Source organism: Lepidochelys olivacea, assembly GCF_965140295.1.
Source record: "Lepidochelys olivacea isolate rLepOli2 genome assembly, chromosome: 2".
In the NCBI taxonomy this organism is placed as follows: Eukaryota; Metazoa; Chordata; order Testudines; family Cheloniidae; genus Lepidochelys; species Lepidochelys olivacea.
In genome coordinates this window covers 95,983,621-96,008,014 of record NC_140412.1, presented here as the reverse complement: position 1 = coordinate 96,008,014, position 24,394 = coordinate 95,983,621, and the positions used below count along the sequence as shown (strand labels likewise).

The 24,394-nt window shown below is 41.6% G+C and overlaps 1 long non-coding RNA gene across 2 annotated transcripts; it reads right to left on the bottom strand.

Moving 5' to 3' along the window:
* Positions 1 to 247: 247 nt before the first annotated feature.
* LOC311517019 lies at positions 248 to 24,391 on the bottom strand. 2 transcript variants are annotated; one of them, XR_014710565.1, is made up of 3 exons: positions 24,269 to 24,391; positions 6,403 to 6,672; positions 248 to 609 (listed from the first exon to the last, which is right to left on the bottom strand). It is a non-coding gene; the product is annotated as an uncharacterized lncRNA (long non-coding RNA). The 2 variants fall into 2 exon arrangements; XR_014710566.1 differs by having other exon boundaries at positions 248 to 604.
* Positions 24,392 to 24,394: the final 3 nt, after the last annotated feature.

Genomic DNA, 24,394 nt, shown 5'->3' with positions numbered 1-24,394 from the left:
GGGTCACTTTTTGGATGAGGATGGTGGGGAGGGAATACTTAAAAGTGTTGTTTTGGCAGAGATTTACTTACTTATGAAAGAGCAAAACTTTGGGGAAAAATAAACAAAAATACCACAGTCAGTAGGCATCAGAAAGAAAGGAATAATATCCATACAATGTTTCTGTTTTTGGAAAGACTTGATTTACTTGTGAATTTTTCACTATGATATCCAAGACAGATCCTTGAACATCTGAACAGTGTATAAAATGATTTTATTTATTTATTTATTTTGTATCCAGAGTCTAGAACGCTGGCTTATATATTGTAAATAAATATGCTAAAATTTTGCCAGTTTGCAGTATTTAGCTCCAGTGCCCCATAGAGCCTAGAAGAGGTGGAGTTGAGTTTTTTCTTTCTGCCATTAAATAGTGTAGGGTGGAGGGAGGGCAACAATTTTAGTTTCAGCCCAGGAAAACAGAAATAGTTCATCCATTATTGTGTCTTGAACTTATCCTTCTCTATTCTCTTCTTATCTGTCTTTTGCCCCCAGTCTGGAAGCAGACTTTTCTCATGGTGATTTTCTTCTAACCTTCTCCTTACATTTTTTCCTGTTCTGTTTGCTTCTGAGCTTACAAAACAAACAAACAAAAACACAACCAATAAGAAAAAACACAACAATTTCTGACTTATAAATGAAAGTTTCTCTATCTTATATACTGGTTAGTACCATATGATGGCTGTTTTGTGGCCTGTGTAGAATAAGCAAGTGATCTTTAACTGATATCCACATCACAAAACCCACTGTATCAACTGATTCTATCTGACAACCGACTTGTCTTTCTGATAGATGTCAAGGTTTAAGAGGCTTTGGAGACTATCCAGTCATTCAACTGTGCTCATCATAGTATCTGGCAACATTACATGTTTTAGCCAGGATTCAGGGAAGTTTTTCTGCTAAGTGCTTTCCTGTTTTCCTTTGTTTTGTAAGAGAGGGTAGCTGAAAGAAATTGGGTTTGCATTTTAATCAGAAGGTGGTGAGATTCTGGGGATCTGTTATCCTGTAGGAGTTGGTTCTATATTAGTTGGCTTGCTGCTGTGAATGCCTTTGTCTCATGAGTCTCATTCTTGAGATTGACAGTTCTGTTGCTCCACTATTCCTCCAAGTATAGCTTTTAAAGGAGATTATCCCGAGAACTGAGGTTCCATGGAGGATTTTGAGTGTAAGGACTGAAACTTTGTATATTGCTATGTAGTCAACGGAAAATAACTCAGGGCAGGATCACTTGGAGTTGTCCTCATGAGGAATCTGTGTTCCTGAGTAGGTGACCATTTGCATTGTGAAGCAATTGAAGCTGTGTTTTAAAGACTGAGGTTTAAGCTCCTATGCATTGCTCCCAGCTCCTATGCATTGCTGTGGTCAAGTCTGGATGTCACAAATGCATGGATCATGCTGGCAGAGATGAAGTCTGGTAGGATGGGATACAGACGCCGGACTGGCAGGTGGAACATGTCATCCAGTAGTACAAGAGGAATTCAAAAGGATTCCTAGGTGGTGGAACATCATGATAATCTTCAGGTCGACACAGCACAGAGTGGGGAAATTTACATGATCAGTGCCAGTGTTGTAGTCACTATTGTTCTTTTACTGTTATTTGTATAGCACCATATGTGGGCCAGGTGTTTTATGAACAAATGCAAATATAGTCCATGTTGAAGAGTGTACTACTTAAACTCAGCAATAACCTAGATAGTGGTGGGAGAATGACACAGAAGAGTTAAAAAAAATCTTGTGGTTGCTTTGCATAGTTAAACATCTATCATCTTGCAGGTTTCATAAATTTTGTCCTTCACGTTATACATGTTAATAGCAGCATAGGTTGTAACACCAATAGGAAAGGTTGTCTGACAATTTCCATTATAAGACCCTATTTTCATTTACTTATCATGTCGCCAAACTTAAAACATTTTAACTGAAATTTTCCACGCAGGGTATCTGCCCCAGGAAGATTTTTTTTTTCATGGAGGAGGGGGAATTTCAACCTTAATGTTTCACCAATTTCTTAGAATGAGGTAAGGGTAAAATACACTGTTTTCATGGAATCACAGAAGATTAGAGTTTAGGGAAAGAGTGGGAAGAGACCTCAGGAGGTCATCTAGTCCAAGCCCCTGCTCAAAGCAGGACCAATCCCCAACTAAATCATCCCAGCCAGGGCTTTGTCAAGCCAGGCCTTAAAACCTGTAAGGATGAAGATTCCACCATCTCCCTAGGTAACAATTCCAGTGCTTCACCACCCTCCAAGTGAAATACTTTTTCCTAATATCCAAACTAGACCTCCGCCACTGCAACTTGAGACCATTACTCCTTGTTCTGTCATCTGCCACCACTAAGAACAGCCGAGCTCCATCCTCTTTAGAACCCCCCTTCAGATAGTTGAAGGCTGCTATCAAATCCCCCCTCACTCTTTCTTCTCTTCTGCAGACTAAATAAGCCCAGTTCCTTCAGCCTCTCCTCATGTGCCCCAGCCCCCAAATCATTTTTGTTGCCCTCCGCTGCACGCTCTCCAATTTGTCTACATCCTTTCTGTAGAGGGGAGCCCAAAACAGGACACAATACTCCAGATGTGGCCTCACCAGTGCTGAATAGAGGGAAATAATCACTTCCTTCAATCTGCTGGTGCAGCTACTATTAATGCAGCCCAGTATACCTTAGTCTTCTTGGCAACAAGGGCACACTGTTGACTCATATCCAGCTTCTCATCCACTGTAATCCCCAGGTCCTTTTCTGCAGAATTGCTGCTTAGCCAGTCAGTCCTCAGCCTCTAGCAGTGCATGGGATTCTTCCATCCTAAGTGCAGGACTCTTCACTTGTTCTAGTTGAACCTCTTCAGATTTCTTTTGGCTCAATTTGTCTAGGTCACTCTGGACCTATCCCTACCTGCCAGAATATCTACCTCTCCCCCCAATTTAGTGTCATCCGCAAATTTGTTGAGGGTATAATCCGTTCCCTCATTCAGATCACTAATGAAGATGTTGAACAAAACCGGCCCCAGAACAGACCCTTGGGGCACTCCGCTTGATACCAGCTACTAATTAGACACTGAGTCATTGATCACTATCGGTTGAACCCGACGATCTAGCCAGCTTTCTATCCACCTCATACTCCATTCATCCAATCAATATGTTTTTAACTTCCTGGCAAGACTACTGTGGGAAACTGTATCAAAAACTTTGATAAAGTCAAGATATATCACGTCCACCACTTTCCCCATATCCACAGAGCTAGTTATCTCATCATTGAAGGCAATCAGGTTGGTCAGGCATGAGTTGCCCTTGGCGAATCCATGTTGACTGTTCCTGATCACCTAACTCTCCGGCAAGTGTTTCAAAATGGATTCCTTGAAGACTTGCTCCATGATTTTTCCAGGGACTGAGGTGAGGCTGACCAGTCTGTAGTTCCCCGGATTCTCCTTCTTCCCTTTTTTAAAGATGGGCACTATATTTGCCTTTTTCCAGTCATTCAGGACCTCCCCCGACTACCACAAGTTTTCGAAGATAAAGGCTAATGGCTCTGCAATCACATTAGCCAACTTCTTCCACACCCTCAGATGCATTAGATCTGGCCCTATGAACTTGTGCATGTCCAGCTTTTTTAAATAGTCCTTAACCTGTTCTTTCACCACTGAGGGCCGCTCATCTCCTCCCCACACTGTGCTGCCCAGTACAGCAGTCTGGGAGCTGACCTTGTCTGTGAAGACCGAGGCAAAAAAAGCACTGAGTCCCTCAGCTTTTCCCACATCATCTGTCACTAGGATGCCTCCCCACACTTTCCCTGACCTTTTTCTTGCTGCTGACATACCTGCAGAAACCCTTCTTATTACCCTTCACATCCCTTGCTAGCTGCAACTCCAATTGTGCTATGACCTTCCTGATTACAGCCCTGCATGCTTGAGCAATATCTTTATACTCCTCCCTAGTTATCTGTCCAAGTTTCCACTTCTTGTAAGCTTCCTTTTTTTGTTAAAGCTCACCGAAGATTTCTCTGTTAAGCCAAGCTGATCTCCTCCTATATTTGCTATTCTTTCTGCACATCGGGATGGTTTCTTCCTGCGCCCTCAATAAGGCTTCTTTAAAATACAGCCAACTCTCCTGGACTCCTTTCGCCCTCATATTAGCCTTCCAGGGGATCCTGCCCATCAGTTCCCTGAGGAAGTCAAAGTCTGCGTTTCTGAAGTCCAGGGTCCACATTCTGCTGCTCTCCTTTCTTCCTTTTGTCAGGATCTTGAACTCAACCATCTCATGGTCCCACCCACTTCTACTTCCCCTACTAATTCTTCCTTGTTTGTTAGCAGCAGGTCAAGAGACGTATGGCCCCTAGTTGGTTCCTCCAGCACTTGCACCAGGAAATTGTCCTCAACACTCTCCAAAAACTTTGTTGATGGTGTTTAATTTTCTCCCTCAGTCTTTTCATTGAAAAGCTCTAGTGCCCTTCTGGTTTGCAGTAGGGACTTGAAATTGGGCAGATGGGTAATTCTGGTATCAGGGAAGTACCCTTTGCTCTTCCTATGAAAATCTGCCAGATGGGCCCAGTTATAAGCCTTTGAAAAAAATCTATTTGCACATGATCAGTAGAGACATGGTAGAGTTTGGCTGCTAAATTCTCCAAAGATTCTGGTCTGTTCCCGGAATGCTCCATCCCAGGGATGCAGAGGCTGAGCATGACCTTCCCTGAAATTGCACTTACTGGCAGCCTGGGACAGCTGTGGTGCCAAACACTGAGAGTGGAAAGCCTGTCTGTCCCGTGCCACCACTGCTCTGCATGGTGGTACACCAGCCAAAAATGAGGATGAGGAAGCAACCGGCCTGCAATGCAGAGGGATGAGGTATGGGGCGGGAGGGGGCGGAGTAGAGAAAATGCTGTTGGGGGGAAGACAAGAGAGGTTCTTTGGTTGTAGGAGTCTGGGGGTAGGAGCAAGATCCAGGAGGTGTGGATGGGACAGGACTGGAGGGAAGTGGGAGAGGGGCAGGAATCATTAAGTTGGGAAGGATGAAAGCAGGCGGGGCCCAGGTGCAGGAGCCAGGGAGGAGGAATGGTCAGGAGCTGAGAGGGATTGCAGGAGGCTGAGGGACAGCGGCAAGAGCTTAATAGGAGCTTCAGCAGTGTTGGGTCCGTGTGACTGATGTTATGAAGCTGAGAAGTTGTCAAGTTTCTTACCACTGATACCTGATTGCTAGCCATGGCTGGATCTACATCCCATTCTTATGGGGTACAGGAATACTTTATAGGCCATTTCTGGAAGGGAGAGTAGGTAGGAAAGTAGGTTGCCTGGTGGCTGAATTGACTGTGAGGTAATCATTGGTGATATTGAAATGCCAGCAGTGATTCTGGAAGACCAGCCTACCCCGGCTTATGCAGCTTTACACTGGCCACCGCAACAGTACCAGAACAGAAAAGATTCAACTAACAGCTCAGCAGGTACAGAATGACAGTTGAATGCACATTTGGTAGACTGAAGGGGTGCTGGCGGTGTTTCCTCACTAGTTGGGATGTCACTTTGAAAAAACATCCCAACGGTTGTAGCTGCCTGTTGTGTCCTGCATAATATCTGTAAGGCAAAGGAGGAAAAGCTGCTGCCAGAGCAGAGATGGAATGGCTGTCTGCTGACATTGAACAACCAGACACAAGGGCTATTAGAAGATCCCAATGTGGAGCTGTGTGCTTGAAGGAGGCTTTGAAAGAGAATTTTAACAGTCAGCTACAGCACTGTTCTCTTCTGCTTTCATGGAATTGTGTCTATCTTGTGTAATCTACATTATTTATAGGTGAGTCTTTGCTGGCTGGTACCCATTCCATTGGGTGCTGCTGTGAATTGTGGTGTTCTTGCTGTACATTTCTGAATATGGCTAGGAGTTCTCCTGAAGCCATGATTTTTGTGGTGCTTGGTGTGCATTTACAAGTACAGTTTATTTTCTTGAATACCACTATACATTGTGCATTATTTGTTGTGTTGTAATAAAGATAACTTGAGTCTCCAAAAATAGTACCTTCTTGAGTGTGTGTGGGGAGAGGGGGGTGGGGGAGAGAACCTGCAGAAAAGCAATGTGAAAAAGACAAAAATGTTATACACAATTTTAACATAATTTAAAGGAGCTAGAATTTAAATTTAAAAAGGAAGTAAACATTTATGTCTATTTGTGTAAACACATGTTGTCAGTTGTGGCTACACACACACCACTTATGGTTCTCATGGGTCAATGTATGTGAAGCAGTAATTTTCTTGATGTCCCCCGGTATGGAGTGGTGGGAGCAAGGATGCAGGCTGCAGTACCAGAATATGATATATTGGGTTGTGTACAGAACAGTGACCGTGAATTTCTCCGTGGACTGCAAAGGGACTCCAAGGATGGCAAAGGATAGAGTTACCTGTAGGTCCAGCATTTGGATTTGCTGCCTGTCAAGACCCATTTTGCATTTCCTGCTCCTTGTCCTGCTGGGACCCCCAGGACTTTTTCCTGTTCTGAGTTTCTCCATGCTGCCTGTCATATTGGCCCTCCATATCCTTTGGTCATGGCCTGATGCATTGCAGGATCTCACAGAATATGTCCTCCCTAACCCTCTTCTTTCTCCTCCTCATCAGGGTCAAGTATTCTGCTGGTGTGGAGGGTGTACCCTGCAAGGCCACCATGCCAGAAGCTGCTGATAAAAACAGACAGATGCACCATTAGATTTAGAGTCACAAGAGAAAGAAAAATGTAAGTTTCAAAGCTCCCTTCCCTTACTCCCATAAATACTTTTGTTAAGAAATGCTTATTAACATTCAGCTTTGGGATGCCTTGGCATGACATCTCTTTCTAGTGCCAGCCCCGTTGGACAGGCTGGCAGGGCAACCTTTTTTCCCCCTTTCTTGTCCTTTAATAGTGTTATATGGAATCCTGTGGGTGAGAGTGAATGGGTTGTGAAACAAATAAAGGAGGTGTGAAGAGCATGTACATATCTTTTCTCTGCCAACTGCACAGTTACTGAAGTGTGTGTAAACAGGCCATATTGGGGCATTAGTGAAATAGGGCAGAGCTCAGGTTGCATGGGCACCCTTAACTTTGCATGTCCTGGTATTCAGACATTTGAATTTTACTCAACTCAATGTTCTGCAAGGGGATGACATGCCATCAAGCCATCTTAACTCTGAATTAACTTAGTTATTTGCCACTTCAACTGACTAGCCTAGTATGTTTACCCCTTGCCTACATTCCTGACTTTTCCTTACCTACCCTCAAAAATCCAAATAAAATGCAAACAACAAGACACTTTCCATGGGGCTTTGAATCTAAATACATAATATTTTTAAACACTGCATTTTAGTTCACATTGTCTCTCCGCTACAATTTTTTTTTTTTGCTTGTTAATGCCACTGTTTGTTCTTATGCTTCTTATTTTTGTCTGAGTGCAACTCTTAATTGGTATATTCACTGAGGTGCCTTCTCCCAAGGGTGTACTATTATGGAGAACAGTTCAATAATCTCTAATCAAATGTCTTTTGAACAAAGAGCTTGGTACCTTTAAACTAGATTAGGAAATTTCTAAACAAGTGCGTAATATTAAACAATGTGGACTGGAGAATCAGACTGAAAGCTATCGCAAAAAATAAAGGTACCAAAATCCAGTCTGTGGTGTTTTATATTTTCTGATGCTATAATATTGCAGAATTTCATTAACTGTGCATTTCTGCATTTGATTGTTCCATTGCCTTAAAGTAGCTGCATTTTCACACCAGTGTTGTTTCTGATCCCAGAGCAACAGGGTACATTTTTGAGGGAGGAAATAAAAGAAAGAAGGGATGTGATCATTTTTCAGAAATAGATCCTATTATGGAAGGATATTCAGTACTGGATATTCTCCAATTTTCTCCATTACTGTTTGTGGCAGTAAAAGTAGTGGAGTAGCTCAAAAATAATAGCAGTATTCCCCTTTGCTGAAACTGATCTGCTGTTTCTTGCTAAGAAGGCAAAAAAAACCTGACTAGTGAAGTATCTGTCTAAGTATCCACAAATCTAGTGCTTCTGCATAAAAGGATGTCATCAAAACCGAATAAACTCTCATTGAAAGTCGTTCCATGAAACCAATACCATTGTTGGATTCATTGTTTGGTCGCTGGTGTCAATTTTCCTTTTTCTTTGTTGTCGCTTAGTTCCCATTTTTGTTTTTTGTTTTTTTCTGGGGTGGAGGGGAAGAGATGGGGTGTGTGTGTGTCTGTGTATGTGTGTGTACGTATAAGATATTCTGAACAGGAAGAGGAAAGCTGAGTTGCTGACCAGCTTATTTAAAGAGTAAATGTCATTTAAAATTATTTGATGCTCAGCCTCTTTCTCATGCTTTCTCAAAGAGCTCTATACCATCCTGCATCCCCTTTAATTAAGTGGCACTCCATGGGGAAAAACAATCCTAGCTGAAAAATACCCTTTGAAGAAGGCTCTCTCTCTTTATATTGGTGGAAATTTTATCCTGGTTCCTGAATTTGAGAGTTGAGCAAAATCCACACTATGAATTTTCTACCTACATAATCACAAAGAAAACAGTGTCCTGTTAAAGCTATCAAATGTTAAATTCAACCACATTATGTTGGAGTTATACAGGTTTGCGATCTTTAACTATTTTTTAATGTATTTTCTTCCCTGGCTCATATGTGTCCATAATTAACAAGTCTTTCATCTTTTTATTTATTTTAAATAGAGTTGGAAGTGGGGAAAACCCAAAAAGCATTTACACAACCCCAAAGGAAGCTGGAGGTGAAGATGAAATTATATTATTGTTGCAGGGTGCTGCTGCAAAAGCATCTAATTAGCCCCTGCTCAGCCAGCTCCAATCAACAGAAATAGATTGGAGCTGGTGTAACAGGCATGATGCCTGGCCTGGGGATTGGCTCCACCTGTGGGCCTGACAGGCCAGCAGTTATAAGGGCTGGGAGCCAGTATGAAGGGGGACTGCCAGGAGACTACTCAGTCTCCTGGCTATGGGGTGACTGCTAGCCAAAGAGGGAACGAACCCTGTAAGCCTTGTAAACAGCTCAACGGGTGGTGGGAGAACTGTTTGTGTAAATAAAGCCACGGCTGCTGCATAACCTCTGCAAAGCCTCTCTGAGCTTTATTGGGGTGGTCCGCCAGGCTCCAGGAAGAAAGGCGGGCAGAGGACCTTATTACAATTATTATATACTACTTTCTTTTTGAACTACAACGTTATGTTCATGTTAAGCTGAAAATAAACATCTTGTAGGATCAGAAGATTGAATATGCCGTTTTCTAGAAATACATTTCCATAGCAAGATATCTGCTAAAAACAATATATTGTATACCATGCTTATACACTAGTACTGTACCATGAAGAGCTCCTTGACCAAATATAGCAGCTGGTTTGGGAGAGTGTAATCTTGCACATATCTAATATGCAGATATTTTTAAGTGCACATAGTATTTGTATAAAACTCTAGTAGTATTATGAAATGACTTTTTCATTGTAAGTATGTAGTAGTTTCACTAACAAAGGATCTGATCCATTGCCCACTGGAGTCAATGGAAAGATTCCTGATTACTTCAGTTGTGATTGGGTCAGACTCAAAGGCTCCGGACCTGTTAATAGGCATATAGGCAACTTTGTGCATGTAAGCAATCCCGTAGCGTATCCCAGGTAAAAGAAAATACAACAAGCATTGTTCTATTGCTGCCTGATGCCAGCTTCTGGGTGTCATCTTCCCTTCGAGAGTCCCCAACTTCTTGGTGGACTGTCACATCTGAAAACATCTTTTTGGGCACTGGCTTCTTCCCCAAGTTGTTGTGCATTATTACATCTGATTGAAACTCAAAATTCCTATCCCATAGGTAATTCTGAAATAATAAAAGTTTTGATTCACAACAAAAATTGGAAGTTTCAGATTTTTTCAACAGTAATTCTGAAAAAAGTTTCAAAATTTGAAAATGTTTTGTGCTTTCAACATGAAATGTTTCAAATTTGACCTTTATGTTAAATTTAATGGGTTTTTTTACTTTTATATTTTACTAGTATTTTTTCAATATTATTTTTATTTCTAAAATCATTCAAAACAACTGTTGTTCTATTTAGTACTGAGTGAGCATCTTGTCTTATTTCCTTGTTCACCAGACTGCTGAAGAGCTGGGATTCTGCCAGGAAGACTGCTGAAACTGGAAGCCTGGAGCCTGGGCTCTGTGGCAGCCTACTTTGTGCATTGCTGCAGGGCCAGGGAACCATGATGCCTGTGAGTCTAGGTCCCCTGGAAATCTGCCTTGTGGGCTGTTGCAGAGTAAGGAACCTGGAAACCATGGGAATTTGAAAGGAATTGGCATGTTTGTGTGGAACTTTCTGATCCTGTCAAATCTACATTTGCTGATGGAAAACTGTTTTATTGAAAAATTTCTGACCAATTCTGCTCAGTATCTTGTAGCAGCAATGAAATTTTGGTACAGCTGTAGTGAGCTTTGGTCTGAAATAGCTTGAACCTGATGATCTTCCAGGTGTATTGCAAAAGCCACACAAGGACTGGGGGAAGACTGAGGGTAATTTGCTCAAGGGTTTAAAGAGGCTGTGTTGCTTCCATTAATGGAAGTTAATTGATTGTTTGTGATTATTGGGAAGGGTAAACCCCTTTGAAATCCCTCCTGGCCAGGGGAAAGCTCCTCTCACCTGTAAAGGGTTAAGAAGCTAAAGGTAACCTCGCTGGCACCTGACCAAAATGACCAATGAGGAGACAAGATACTTTCAAAAGCTGGGAGGAGGGAGAGAAACAAAGGGTTTGTGTGTCTGTCTGTAGTCGTCTTGGCCGGGGACAGAACAGGAATGGAGTCTTAGAACTTTTAGTAAGTAATCTAGCTAGGTATGTGTTAGATTATGATTTCTTTAAATGGCTGAGAAAAGAATTGTGCTGAATAGAATAACTATTTCTGTCTGTGTATCTTTTTTGTAACTTAAGGTTTTGCCTAGAGGGGTTCTCTATGTTTTTGAATCTAATTACCCTGTAAGATATATATACCATCTTGATTTTACCGGGGGGATTTCTTTATTTCTATTTACTTCTATTTTTTATTAAAAGTCTTTGTAAAACACTGAATGCTTTTTCATTGTTCTCAGATCCAAGGGTTTGGGTTTGTGGTCACCTATGCAAATTGGTGAGGCTTTTTATCCAACATTTCCCAGGAAAGGGGGGGGTGCAAGTGTTGGGAGGATTGTTCATTGTTCTTAAGATCCAAGGGTCTGGGTCTGTAGTCACCTAGGCAAATTGGTGAGGCTTTTTACCAAACCTTGTCCAGGAAGTGGGGTGCAAGGTTTTGGGAAGTATTTTGGGGGGAAGGACGCGTCCAAACAGCTCTTCCCCAGTAACCAGTATTAGTTTGGTGGTGGTAGCGGCCATTCCAAGGATAACGGGGGTAATATTTGTTACCTTGGGGAAGTTTTGACCTAAGCTGGTAAAGATAAGCTTAGGAGGTTTTTCACGCAGGTCCCCACATCTGTACCCTAGAGTTCAGAGTGGGGGAGGAACCTTGACACAGGTGTATTGCAAAAGCCACACAAGGACTGGGGGAAGACTGAGGGTAATTTGCTCAAGGGTTTAAAGAGGCTGTGTTGCTTCCATTAATGGAAGTTAATTGATTGTTTGTGATTATTTTATTGCTGCTGGGTGATCATCATTTGTGATTGTGAGTGTAACTTTTATGGGTTACATACTGTGATGGGTTCTCCCTGGGCTGCCACCTGGAACTGGGGTGCCACTGTGAGCCCTTTGACTCACCAGCCTGAGCTCCCTCTTATCCTGTGCTGCTGTGACAAGCTGAAGAGCTGCTCCTGGTCCTACACTTCCACCAGCATTCACACAGGTAGGGACGCTCAGCTGCAGTTACATGCAGGATCTCTGACAAGCCACTGCATGAACCAACAATAGAGAGGCTACAGCCAAAATAATTACCAGCTTCCCAGTCTAGAACCCCAGAGCTGTACCGTCCTGCCCTGGTCAAAACCCTGACCATTATGAATTTATTATCCAGTTCACCTCCTCCTCAATGTGGAGAGGAAATACAACAGTCCCTTGAGCTAAGATTCCCAAGCACTTAATCTAAACCAGTAAGTTTAGAGTGAAAACATAAAATAGGTTTATTAACTATAAAAGATAGATTTTAAGTAATTATAAGGGCTAGCAAACAGATCAAAGCAGATTATCTAGCAAATAAACAAACACAAACTAAGCTTAACATACTAGATTGGATATGAATTCGCAGTCTTTCCCCTTGACTGATGATGATACAAGCAGGCTTGCAGATTCTTAATGGACTAGCTGCATTTGCATTTGTTATAACATTAATACATACTCTTCACAACTCAGAGATAGATGAGACCCAAACTGGGTCTCTCTTACGGCCTGCTGCCATTATAGGTTTTCCCTTCTAATGGGAGTATGGTATGGTAGATCTCAAATCAGTGAAGGCTACGCTCAGAAAGACCTCAAGACTTGGGGGTGAAAATAACTGAAAGGACTTACTGGAGTCCAGAGCAGGGGGCGTGGCCTCAACTGAGATTTAAAGGGCCCTAGACTCCAGCTGTGGTAGTGGTGGCTGGGAGCCCCAGGCCCTTTAAATCACTGCCGGAGCTACCAACTGCAGAGGCGGCTGGGAGCCCCGGGGCTTGGGGGGCATTTAAAGGGCACAGAGCTCTGGCCGCTGCTATGGTAGTGGAGACCTGGGCCCTTTAAATTGGTGCCTGAGCCCTGCTGCCAAAGATCCGGGGTGGCAGAGATGGCCAGGGGCTCTGGCAGTGATTTAAAGGGCCAGGGGCTCCAGCCACTGCTGGGAGTCCCAGGGCCTTTAAATTGTTGTCTGGGGAAGGCAAACCAGTATGCTGTACCAGAATGTATGGTTTACTTTTACCTCTGCCTGTCCCTCCCTTCTCACATTTATCTCCAGACTTCTTCTCCTTGTCCAGATCTATTCCGCCCCCAACAATCTTTTATTCATTGAACTTTTTGAAACTTTGCACTTTTAGAGAGAGGTAGGGGACTGACTCTGTGTCCACAAATTTGCAGAGGGACAATAGGGTTGAGGTCTGTTATTTCTCACCTCTATTTATTTATTTAAAAACATTTTTGCTGTTAACAAGCATGTCACCTCTGGAGACACAAATCCACAGTTTGAGAACTGCAAAAGTAAGCATCTCTGATGGTATCTTCTAGACTTTGCACTGAGTCCCATTGGGTAGATGTAAAGATTAACCTATACAGAAGCCCCTGGAACCCCATAAGATTGGGTCCCTAATCTATTGAAACTCATTTACAAAACTTTTCTTAAACATTACATGAATATATTGTCTCATACTATAGAATTCGAATTTATAATCCCTATTCCATTATGAGATATCTTTGAGCTATAATATATCTTAATTAAAACTATCTTTAGATAGGTTTTTTCCTCAAAAAGCATTTGATCAAAAAAATCCGATTTAAATAAAAAAAATATTTTTTTTAAATCATTGATTTTTATCGTCACTGATATCTTCTTAGGAAGACATTCAGTATTAAGTTTAAAAAACACTCCATCAAGTGATGGAGACTTAACCACATTTTTGATACAATACAGTAGTTAATTGCTCTCACTGTTAAATTCAAACAAAGTGTAAATTTTTTTCTAGCTTCAACTTCCAACCGTTGATCTTGTTATACCTTTCTTTGCTTTTTTTAAAGAGCCTGCTAGTATCAGATATGTTGTCCGCGTAGGTACTTACTGACTGATCAAGTTGCCCCCTAACTTTCTCTTCCATATTCAAAATAGATTAATCTCCTTGAGTCTCTCATTGTAAGGTATGTTTTTCAGACCTCCAGTCCTTCAGTTAAAGTTAATAAATAGAAATATAACTGTAAGCAAAATGAAACAAACAGATGGGAAGAAATCTCTGGAAATATCTGAAAGGCAAAGACACACAAGTTGCTAGTAGCACTCAGCAGGACAGAGCACGAGTAGACAAGATCCCTGAACAGTCATTAAAAGCAAGCCACAGTTCTAAACATTCCAAAAGAACCTTACAAACCCAGTCTTTTTAAATCTAATTGAAAAGGCAGCCTACTTAATAAAAATGGAATTTTCATAGGTTCCAGTTTATTTTCTACTAAACAGCTTGGCTGAATCCAAATTCTGATTTTTCCATGATCTGGAATTTTAGTGCTAGGAGACTTCCTGAGGTCACTTGACAAAACCATCCAGCCTAAATCAAGTAGAGACTGGTCAATACATTGATTCATTTAGAACCATATTTTCAAAAGACCTGTCTTTTGTCTGTACACAAACCCACATTAAGAGGTAGACATCAGATTGTTAGGGTCTCAGTAATAGAATTTACAGGCACATATATGAGTAAATATTCAAGTTTGTATCTCACAAAGAGAGAAACCTCAAAAATGCAACCTTTAGAGTGATGCAGAGATTACTGGAAATTACTGTTGTGGCTTATAAACCACATGGTCATGTTCCCCCTTTATTTTCAACACATCAAAATTTCAGAGCTAGTCACTACATTTTGGGAGGGGACAACAGTAAGTTTCTAGTTCTCTTCCTGGGAAAGACAGCCTTGAAAACATAAAGGAATCATTAGGTTTAAAATGTACCACCAGTTTTCCCCAAAGTCTACTGTTGATGCATGATCTCCTCCCTCTAGCATGGGGCTGATTTTTGGAATCTGTGATATACATGATGAAAAGTCATTCCATTTCTAGGATGAACCCACAGCAATGTGTGACCATGCGGGCGGTGTAGTCTAAACTCTTGATATTGACCTTAGGCCACCAAAACTCCTGGCAGCCAGCCAAAATGAACCGACAACACTGAAGAACAGCCAACATGGCCTCTGGCATCCTAGTATAAGAAGTACTAAGCACAGTACTAAGGTGACTTCTGGATTCTGATCCTCACTCTGACTTGCTCTGTGACCCTAGTTAAATTACTTAACCTTTTTGCCTTCATTTCCTCATGTGAGTTGTGTGGTAATTAACTAGTTAATGTTTGTGAAGGTTTTGTAAGAGTTAAAATTGGCCAGAATACACATACAACATATTTAGAAAACTCTCTCTTCAAATATTTTTGTTAAAAGTTTGAAATGAATACAGTGAGTTCTTATGAACAAGGCACTATCTTCCTGCAGGACAGCACATCAGGACAATATACATGTAATTATACATTTATGGCAGCATTTTGACACCCTTGCTAATGTGGAAAAGCACTTTATTCTGCATGTAATGCAATCAAAACCAGTTGCGAAGTAAGGCACTATTCAGTATGAGTAAAGTTAGAAAAAAATTGGCCCTTACTGTTTGTAAAAGCACTTGAGAGCTTTAGATAAGACAAGCTAAGTGGTCTATCAATTCAAAGTATTACATTCTGCAAGCTACAATTTCCCATTTCATCTCTAGAAATGTGCAAATTACAATGTGATAATGAGAATAGTAATGCATGCCTCTGCTGCCTACGTAGAATTTAAGACCAGAAGAGATCACCAGATCCTCTAGACCAGGGATCGGCAACCTTTGGCACGTGGCCCACCAGGGTAAGCTCCCTGGTGGGCCGGGCTAGGTTGTTTACCTGACGCGTCTGCAGGTTCGGTTGATCGCGGATCCCACTGGCTTTCGTTCGCCATCCCGGGTCAATGAGAGCTGTGGGAAGCAGCACGGGCTGAGGGATGTGCTGGCTGCCGCTTCCTGCCAGGGGGCTTACCCTGGAGGGCCACGTGCCAAAGGTTGCTGATCCCCGCTCTAGACCAGTGGTGGGCAACCTGCGGCCCGCGCCATTTCCCACAGCTCCCATTGGTCAGGAAAGGTGAACCGCGGGCAGTAGAAGCTGAGGGTGGCTGTGCAAATGTAAACAAACTGTATAGCAGCCTACCAGCGGATTACCCTGATGGGCCGCAAGTTGTCCACCACTGCTCCAGACTCACCTCCTGTGTATCTCAGGCCACCAATACCCACCCAGCACCCATATACTAAACATACAAGCAAAATTAGACCGAAGTGTTACAGCCCCTAGGAGACTAGACTATCGTGTGCCACAGGCTGAGCATAGGGGGGGACCAAGGTGTACCAATGTCCAAGACCCCTGTAACGTCTTGGAGAAAACAGTGTAGTTCAAGATTATCTTTGTACTCAGTGTTATGATGTAATTGCTCTATTTCTGAGATCCCATTGTCTAGTAAATGCCCTCTGAGAATATTCCCTATTGTCGGAGTCTGTTTTTCTCTCTGAAGTTAAAATATTAACCCTGACCTCTGATTGCCTAACAGTTAAGAACTTCACGCTACTATTTGGTAATGAAAAGTCACCAGGCGTGTGGCCCCCATGTGTACTGGCATTTAGGTCCAGATCCAAATCTCATTGAAGTCAATGGAAAGACTTGAAATGTCAGGGCATACATTTGTAAGAGTGGTGGTATGCTGAGAATATGTGGGTTCCATGAACTGAATAGAGGAACTGCCATACCAGACCAGAAGGGTAAGTAGGATCAGTCCTTTAGCACATCATCTTTACTTACAATCCATGTGTAAAATGATGCTTGCTCTACAATTACATAAAACTTAGAGGGTCTGGGACTATAGGTGTTGAGATTCTCTCAGGACCAAACTAGCACATATTTGAAAATGTATGTGTAGCCCCACCACGAATTCGTAGTCTGTTTCAGAGATTGACACCTGATGTGTTTATCATGATTTTCTCTAGTAGAATCAGTTCCAAGAAATTCATAGACAAGGGTGGCACTGATACAAGGAAGAGGAGATGTGCTTGCTGCATTTCTTTTTTTCTTTTTTTTCTTCCACTCCCCCCCCCGCCCTTTTTGGTATGATTAAACCATCTACCTGTTACTCTTCACACAGCAGCATGCAAGGATCAGTCAATAATCAGTAAAACAGTAATAGGCAAGTTAGGATGTTCACTCATTTCTAAAAATACTTGTTCAAAATATTTTTAGGATTTGTTTTTCTTCTCCATTTAGTGGTGAGTCTGCACAGTGAGAATTTGATACTTCTGCTAGGATAGACTTCTGTGCTCACCATTTGTCACACTATGAACTTCACACTCTGATATATTAACCTGATGAAAATCTCCTTCGGTATTGCACAGCAGCATCTTCAACGATGATAAACTACCTTCACTTATGACATTTGCTGTGTTTGATAAAATGTTACATGAAGTAGATATGAACAGTTTCTTTTCCCTCGTGTGTAGTGTATATGACAGTCAAGAAAGATTTTAAATCATATACTGCTTCCACCCAGCTAACACTCAGGCCTTTAGCATATGATCAGTCTGTTCTTTTGATGTAACATTTTAATTCAATACCCTTCTGCAAGCTTTGTTGGGTAGAGTCTTTTTGAAATGAAAAAAAAAATAGAATTCTTCTCAAGCTTGCTTGTGCAGTTTCAAATAAGCTCAGTTAAATGAATCCAGTAATAATAAAATTAGTTGTTTTCTAGCCAGTCTTTGATTGGTAATTAGAAAAATATTCAAAACAGCATCATCAGATGTTCTGTTCTGTTCTACATACTCCACAGTGATTATACTTTTCCTTGGCCATTGTATTGCTACTTGACCCTTAAAAAATCCATCTCTGACCTCAATCTTTTATACTCTGCATACTTTTCCTTTTAAAATAATTCCAGCTTTCTCTAGTATTTATCAGCAACCCTGATAACTGATTCACCCCTCTCCCCCCCCCCAAAAAAAAAACCCAAAACCCTTTCTTGGTTAATAATGTGATTCTTTTGTTCCTCTCATACAAGCACCAAATGTCTCTGACTGCTTTGTTTATCTTCTATATTAATATAGCAAACATGAAGTCATCCGTGTCAACACTTTCATCATTTACTAATATATTTTAAGTTCTTTTTAGACATTGGCAAATATTTTGTTGCGGGCCAACTGATTCTTATCCCCCTCCTCACTTCCATCTGTTAGCATTTGGCCTGTACTCAAGCAGGATCACAACACTAGCCTATTCAAGATCTTTCAGATGGCTGATTTTGGTATCAGTGTTGGACGCTATCTCTGAAGCAGTACACCTGAACAAATCTCTGATGATGACTCGTTATTTCTTATATTAAAACACTAAAATGATGGCAAGGGCAATCTTCTGTTTCAGTAAAATCTCATTTTCTCATTTTGTAAAACACGTGTCTTTCCTGCTGGCAGCCATAAAGTAGCTTGTTTTTCAGCCTGTACCAAGTCATGAGGAATACTTTAAAATGTCACAGTATAACACAGGTCATTGACCGTTTCCCAGCACTCTTCTATAAATAGGTCTCAGAAAGGAAGATTGTTAACAATTACTGGTTCTGAAAATGACCTTGACTTTTACTGACGCCATCCCACTAACAGCAGCAGAATGGCGGCACAATTCTTAAACTCATTTTAACCAAAGAAGTTGGTTATTACCAGGACTAGTACTGCTGATTAATCTGACTCTTCCAAAATTTGAGACACTACAAGTCTGTTGGACTCTCTTGTCCCCATCTGTGTAAACTGAAAACTATTAATATAAAAGTAACCTGATCCCAAGACTTTATTGTGATGATTTTTCAGAACAGCTCTCCCTCTTTATTTTTAAGTTCTTCCTCTACAGTAAAGCTTTTAACCTAGTGGCCACCATTTTCTGGAGGGTCCTCACTTAGCATTGCTCATTAGTCCTCTAAGAGTCCGATCAGACTCTCAATAATAATAATATTTCCATTGATTTCAATGAAAGTTGGACTAAGCCTCAGATGTCTACTTAGATCATTATATCAACACCTAATTTGAAGCTTGACTGTGGCTTACATGAGTGCACCTGGTGAGAAAGTGCAAGAAACCTCCCTTGTATGTCTGGCCAGCCACAACTGCCGCCCTGTGATCAGGGGAGAAAAGGGGCTGTGCTCTTCCTCTGGATTCATGGCATCTCAAAGGTTGTGGGAATACTGCACATGGAGTATAACCACATGAAATGTCATGTGGCTCTTGGCATGCTGCCCCTGTGCATGAGGAGCATGGTGCTTGAGGAATTCAGACTTCACTACAAGGACAATGGTTGCCAGTGCAAAATCCTAAGCTAGATAGATAGCATATCTTGAGGGTGGTACAAAGCCTCACTGCTCCTGGAGGAGCTATGTTTCAATGGAAAAGTTGAGCCTTTGGTGACCATGTTGGGCATTCAACAATTTATTTTCAGTGATCACACTTCTGAAGGCACCTCATGTTGCACAGTTCAATCAGCAGGTCACAAGTCCCCTGGAGCATAGTATCTCTAAGAGGGAGGGGCATTTGGGCCATCATTCCCCACATCTTCTGAGCTTCTGCAAGCATCTCCATATGCTCATGCTTCTGCAGTTTTTCTCTCTTTGGATGGCAAGTAACTTAGCTGGTGCAAAGCCACTCCTTAAACATCATCCTACTGCAAACATACAGAGACTCCCCTGCATAAAATCACACTGGTCCTGCTGTCATTAACTAAAGGAAGTTGCACCTCTATGACTTCAAGAGCCTATTGAATGGAAGAAAAGGTGCAGTAGGGAAGAAAGTAAGTGCAGCTGTGATTTTATGGGGGATAGTGGGCATTGGGAATATTCCAAAGGGTTTAGGCTTTCATTTACAAGCCCAAGCTTTGAAAGGAAGCTCCACAATCTGTGGGATTAGCCTGTAGTTCTCAAAACATCTGCTGGTTTGGAGGGCTATGGCTCATGCCTGCTTCCTATGGGACCAAAACCTGCCCCTATTCACGTTCCTCCATTAGCACTCTATCATATGGCAGCCATTCTGTAACTTCACAGTCACAGTACTTTCTGCCTATCTTTAACCATTCTGTAGATATTTCTGAGAGGAGGATACAAGCCACCCATAATCAGACAGTTTTTTTTCTTTTAAAGTCATGTCCAGGGGGTGTACCCTACAGTTTAGGATGATGCCAGATCATTGTTTGAAAAGTGCATTTTTTCCCCAATTTTTGAGTTTTAGGTAATGTCCAAAATTGGAGTTTTTCAGGGCTCTCTCTTGTATATACTGTAATCAGTAATGTATGTCATGTGCATTACTCACTACAGCAGGGAACGGCAACCTTTGCCATATCACATTGGCAGCTCATAGTCATCCTATGATCAACCAGTACTCCAAGGTCCTTCTCCTCCTCCGTTACTTCTAATTGACGCGTCCCCAGCTTATAACTAAAATTCTTGTTATTAATCCCTAAATGCATGACCTTACACTTCTCACTATTAAATTTCATCCTATTACTATTCATCCAGTTTACAAGGTCATCCAGATCCTCCTGTAGGATATCCCCGTCCTTCTCTAAATTGGCAATACCTGCCAGCTTTGTATCATCCACAAACTTTATTAGCACACACCCACTTTTTGTGCCAAGGTCAGTAATAAAAAGATTAAATAAGATTGGTCCCAAAACCGATCCTTGAGGAACTCCACTGGTAACCTCCCTCCAGCCTGACAGTTCACCTTTCAGTAGGACCCGTTGTAGTCTCCCCTTTAACCAATTCCTTATCCACCTTTCAATTTTCCTATTGATCCCCATCTTATCCAATTTAACTAATAATTTCCCATGTGGCACTGTATCAAATGCCTTACTGAAATCTAGGTAAATTAGATCCACTGCGTTTCCTTTGTCTAAAAAGTCTGTTACTTTCTCAAAGAAGGAGATCAGGTTGGTTTGGCATGATCTACCTTTTGTAAAACCATAGTTTACTTCATTTAACGTTTTCTCCAGAGTGCAGGCCAAGTGGCATTATAAATTCATCTATTCTTTTCAAGATTAGATGGTTATGCAATGAAGTGCTTTGTTTTTAAATGCTTTGCTTAAGAAATATTCAAGCATAAAACTGTATTGACTAAAATATCATGGGGAAAAAAGAAAAAATGAAGAAGGACATAAGCTATGCCTGGGACAGGTGGTGACTCATGCTCAATTTGATTAAAACACTTTCCCTCTGAGGTACAGTATATAAATACAGTGATTAGTAACATTTCAAAAGATCTCACTCCTTCTCTTTTCTTTCTGCTCAGCACTTAAAATTAAAGGAACAGCTTTTTATTAAACCAGGCAGTTATAAATATGGACCCTAATGTTCTAAGCAAGAATCCAAACTGCAAACCAAATCAGGGACCTGATTATATTTCCGTTATTACCAATGGTCCACAGTAGTTCACTGGGAGCCAGGCTGGGCACAGAATAGATTCCATTGGCTTATTTTTGTATGACTGCCCATGAATGGGTTGAGGGGTAGGCATTTTCCACTTCAGAAAGGCACTCAGGAACAAGACCCCAGAGCTAAAACTGACCAGGAGCCATTCCAGTGCATCATAGAAATAGGTCTTCAATGTAGAAAATATTACAAAGAAGGGTTAGACTAATCCAATACTTAGTGGTATACAGGTACTTCTCTGGTGGCCCCTTAATTTCTGCAACATGTAAGCTTTTATTTTAATGGTAACAACCTTTATGGTTGTGAAAAAAGCACTTTTTTCTGTATAACAAGTTAATTACATTTAAAATTAGGCTATCAAATTAAAAGTGAACTCATTGACTATGCTTAGCATTATTGTTAGTGCATAATTCATACCTGCACTATTTGTACAATGCTGGTATAAAAGGTGAAATACTATTAAAATGTTAACTGTTTTACATTAAGAATTAAAACACAAGCACATACATTGCTGCATTCTTTATTTCTAATTAAACAACAAATTATCTTTGTTTCATACCAAATTGTGAGAGGGCCAAATCACTGATGAGTAACACAGATTTAAAAAATTCAGAAAATAGATTATTTATAAAAGAATAGTGTATTGTGGAGAACTACATTTTTGTATGCAGATCGTATGTAACATACTAGTTTATGTTTACTGTCCTGTATTGAAATGACATGCTCTCATATATCACCTTGTAATTACATTGCCCTCTGTTGACTTGCTGGAAAACATAAGCTCTACTATTGCTAAATTGATATTGCAAGAGATAGAAACCTGTGATTTTTGGAGCAGCAGGTAAGTTCTGTTTCTGAATACGCATTTGCTGATAATCTTGGTGTCCTTATATTGGTGCATATTCTCTGATAAATATAAAGAGTAGACTTGTTCTATAGTTTCATTGTAGCCTCTGCCTGTCTGTATCCAATGGTTGTTTCTTGTCTTGTACCGTACTTAGAATGTAAACTCTTTATGGCAAGGATCACCCTGTTTTTCTGTTTGTGTAGCACCGAGCACAATAAGGTCCTGGCCTATGCCTAGGGCTCCTATGTGCTATAGTAATAGAAATAATAATACTAATCTGAACTGATGGAACCTGATCTGCCTGAGGTGCAAACAAGATAGAGACAATGGATTAAAGAGGTACAGTATTCCCCCATCATCTCCTTTGAGTGTTGAGTCTGAAGTGTAAAGTCAATGCAATTATCCCCATTGTTAACTATTTCACTGTTCCTTATTTTAGGGCAGGCAAGCAGCTGCTCTGGGCTTGTAGGAGGAGTTTGAGACTGTGAACGTGTGACACTTTGTTTGCATGAAATTGTAGTTTGTACTGACTTCACTGGTGCTTTTTATGTAGCCTGTTATAAAACTAGACAAATATCTAGATGAGTTGATATATTCCTTGGACGACCTCTGTGTATCACTGATATAGATACATAACTCCTTAACTATTATGCATACATGCCTCTCACAGTGGTTACGATGACCAGTAGAGACCTCAGATGTCACAAGTTAGGGTATTATTATGAATGCATCTGACTCAGTGGGTCATGTAAAACTCTATGCACCTCCTGTGCCCTTTGCCAGCTTGGCATCAACAGGTCCCTAGGTCACAGAGTTAAATCCTAGCTTCACTGCAGACAATGAAAGTTTAGCCATTGACTTAAGGAGTTATGTACCCAGAAGTTACCTACTACAGGACAGGCCCAACAAAGGAAATAAAAGAACCATCACCTTCAGCCCCCAACTAAAACCTCTCCAGTGCATCATCAAGGATTTACAACCTATCCTGAAGGATGACCCATCACTCTCACAGATCTTGGGAGACAGGCCAGTCCTTGCTTACAGACAGCCCCCCAACCTGAAGCAAATACTCACCAGCAACCACATACCACACAACAAAAACACAAACCCAGGAACCTATCCTTGCAGCTAAGCCCATTGCCAACTGTTTCCACAGATCTATTCAGGGGACACCATCATAGGGCCTAATCACATCAGCCACAATATCAGAGGCTCATTCACCTGCACATCTACCAATGTGATATATGCCATCATGTGCCAGCAATGCCCCTCTGCCATGTACATTGGCCAAACCGACAGTCTCTACGTAAAAGAATAAATGGACACAAATCAGATGTCAAGAATTATAACATTCAAAAACCAGTTGGAGAACACTTCAGTCTCTCTGGTCACTTGATTACAGACCTAAAAGTTGCAATTCTTCAACAAAAAAACTTCAGAAACAGACTCCAATGAGAGACTGCTGAATTTGAATTAATTTGCAAACTGGACACCATTACATTAGGTTTGAATAAAGACTGGGAGTGGATGTGTCATTACACAAAGTAAAACTATTTCCCCATGTTTATTTCCCTCCCCCCACCCCACTATTCCTCACATGTTCTTATCAACTGCTGGAAATGGCCCACCTTGATTATCACTACAAAAGGTTTTTTACAAAAGGTTTTTTTTCTCTCCTGCTGGTAATAGCTCACCTTACCTGATCACTCTCCTTACAGTGTGTACGGTAACACCCATTGTTTCATGTTCTCTGTGTGTATAAAATCTCCCCACTGTATCTTCTACTGAATGCATCCGATGAAGTGAGCTGTAGCTCACGAAAGCTTATGCTCAAATAAATCTGTTAGTCTCTAAGGTGCCACAAGTCCTCCTTTTCTTTTTATGTATCTATCTTGAAAATGATGATCTTATGACAGGTAACCAGAAGGTTGCATATCTCAGGCTCCTTCCAAGCAGGAGCTAACAGCTGTTTATCTCTCTGTCTACTAACTTGACCATCTGATTTGCTCCTAAGTCCCTTAGTGTCCCCAATTCATACCCCCAGCTTCCCTCCCTCCCCCAGACCCCCTCCCCATCCACCCATCTTCTTTGCCCTTCCCTCCACCCACAATCTGCCCCTCCACCCACTCAGCTCCTTATCCCCCCAGCATCCCTGTCCCTCCTTCCCCACGCCCCCCTCCCTCCCGCTGGAGCGGCGCTCTCGGGGCAAGGTAAAGGCAGGGGCTCTGCACGCACCCTTCGCGCGTGCTCCTTCGGGCCGCCGGGGGAGCTGGAGCAGAAGCCGAGCAAGAGCAGGACGGGCTGTGAGCCGGCTTAGCCCCGCCCGCCTTGGCAACGCTGCCGCCGCGCTGCCTCCCTCTC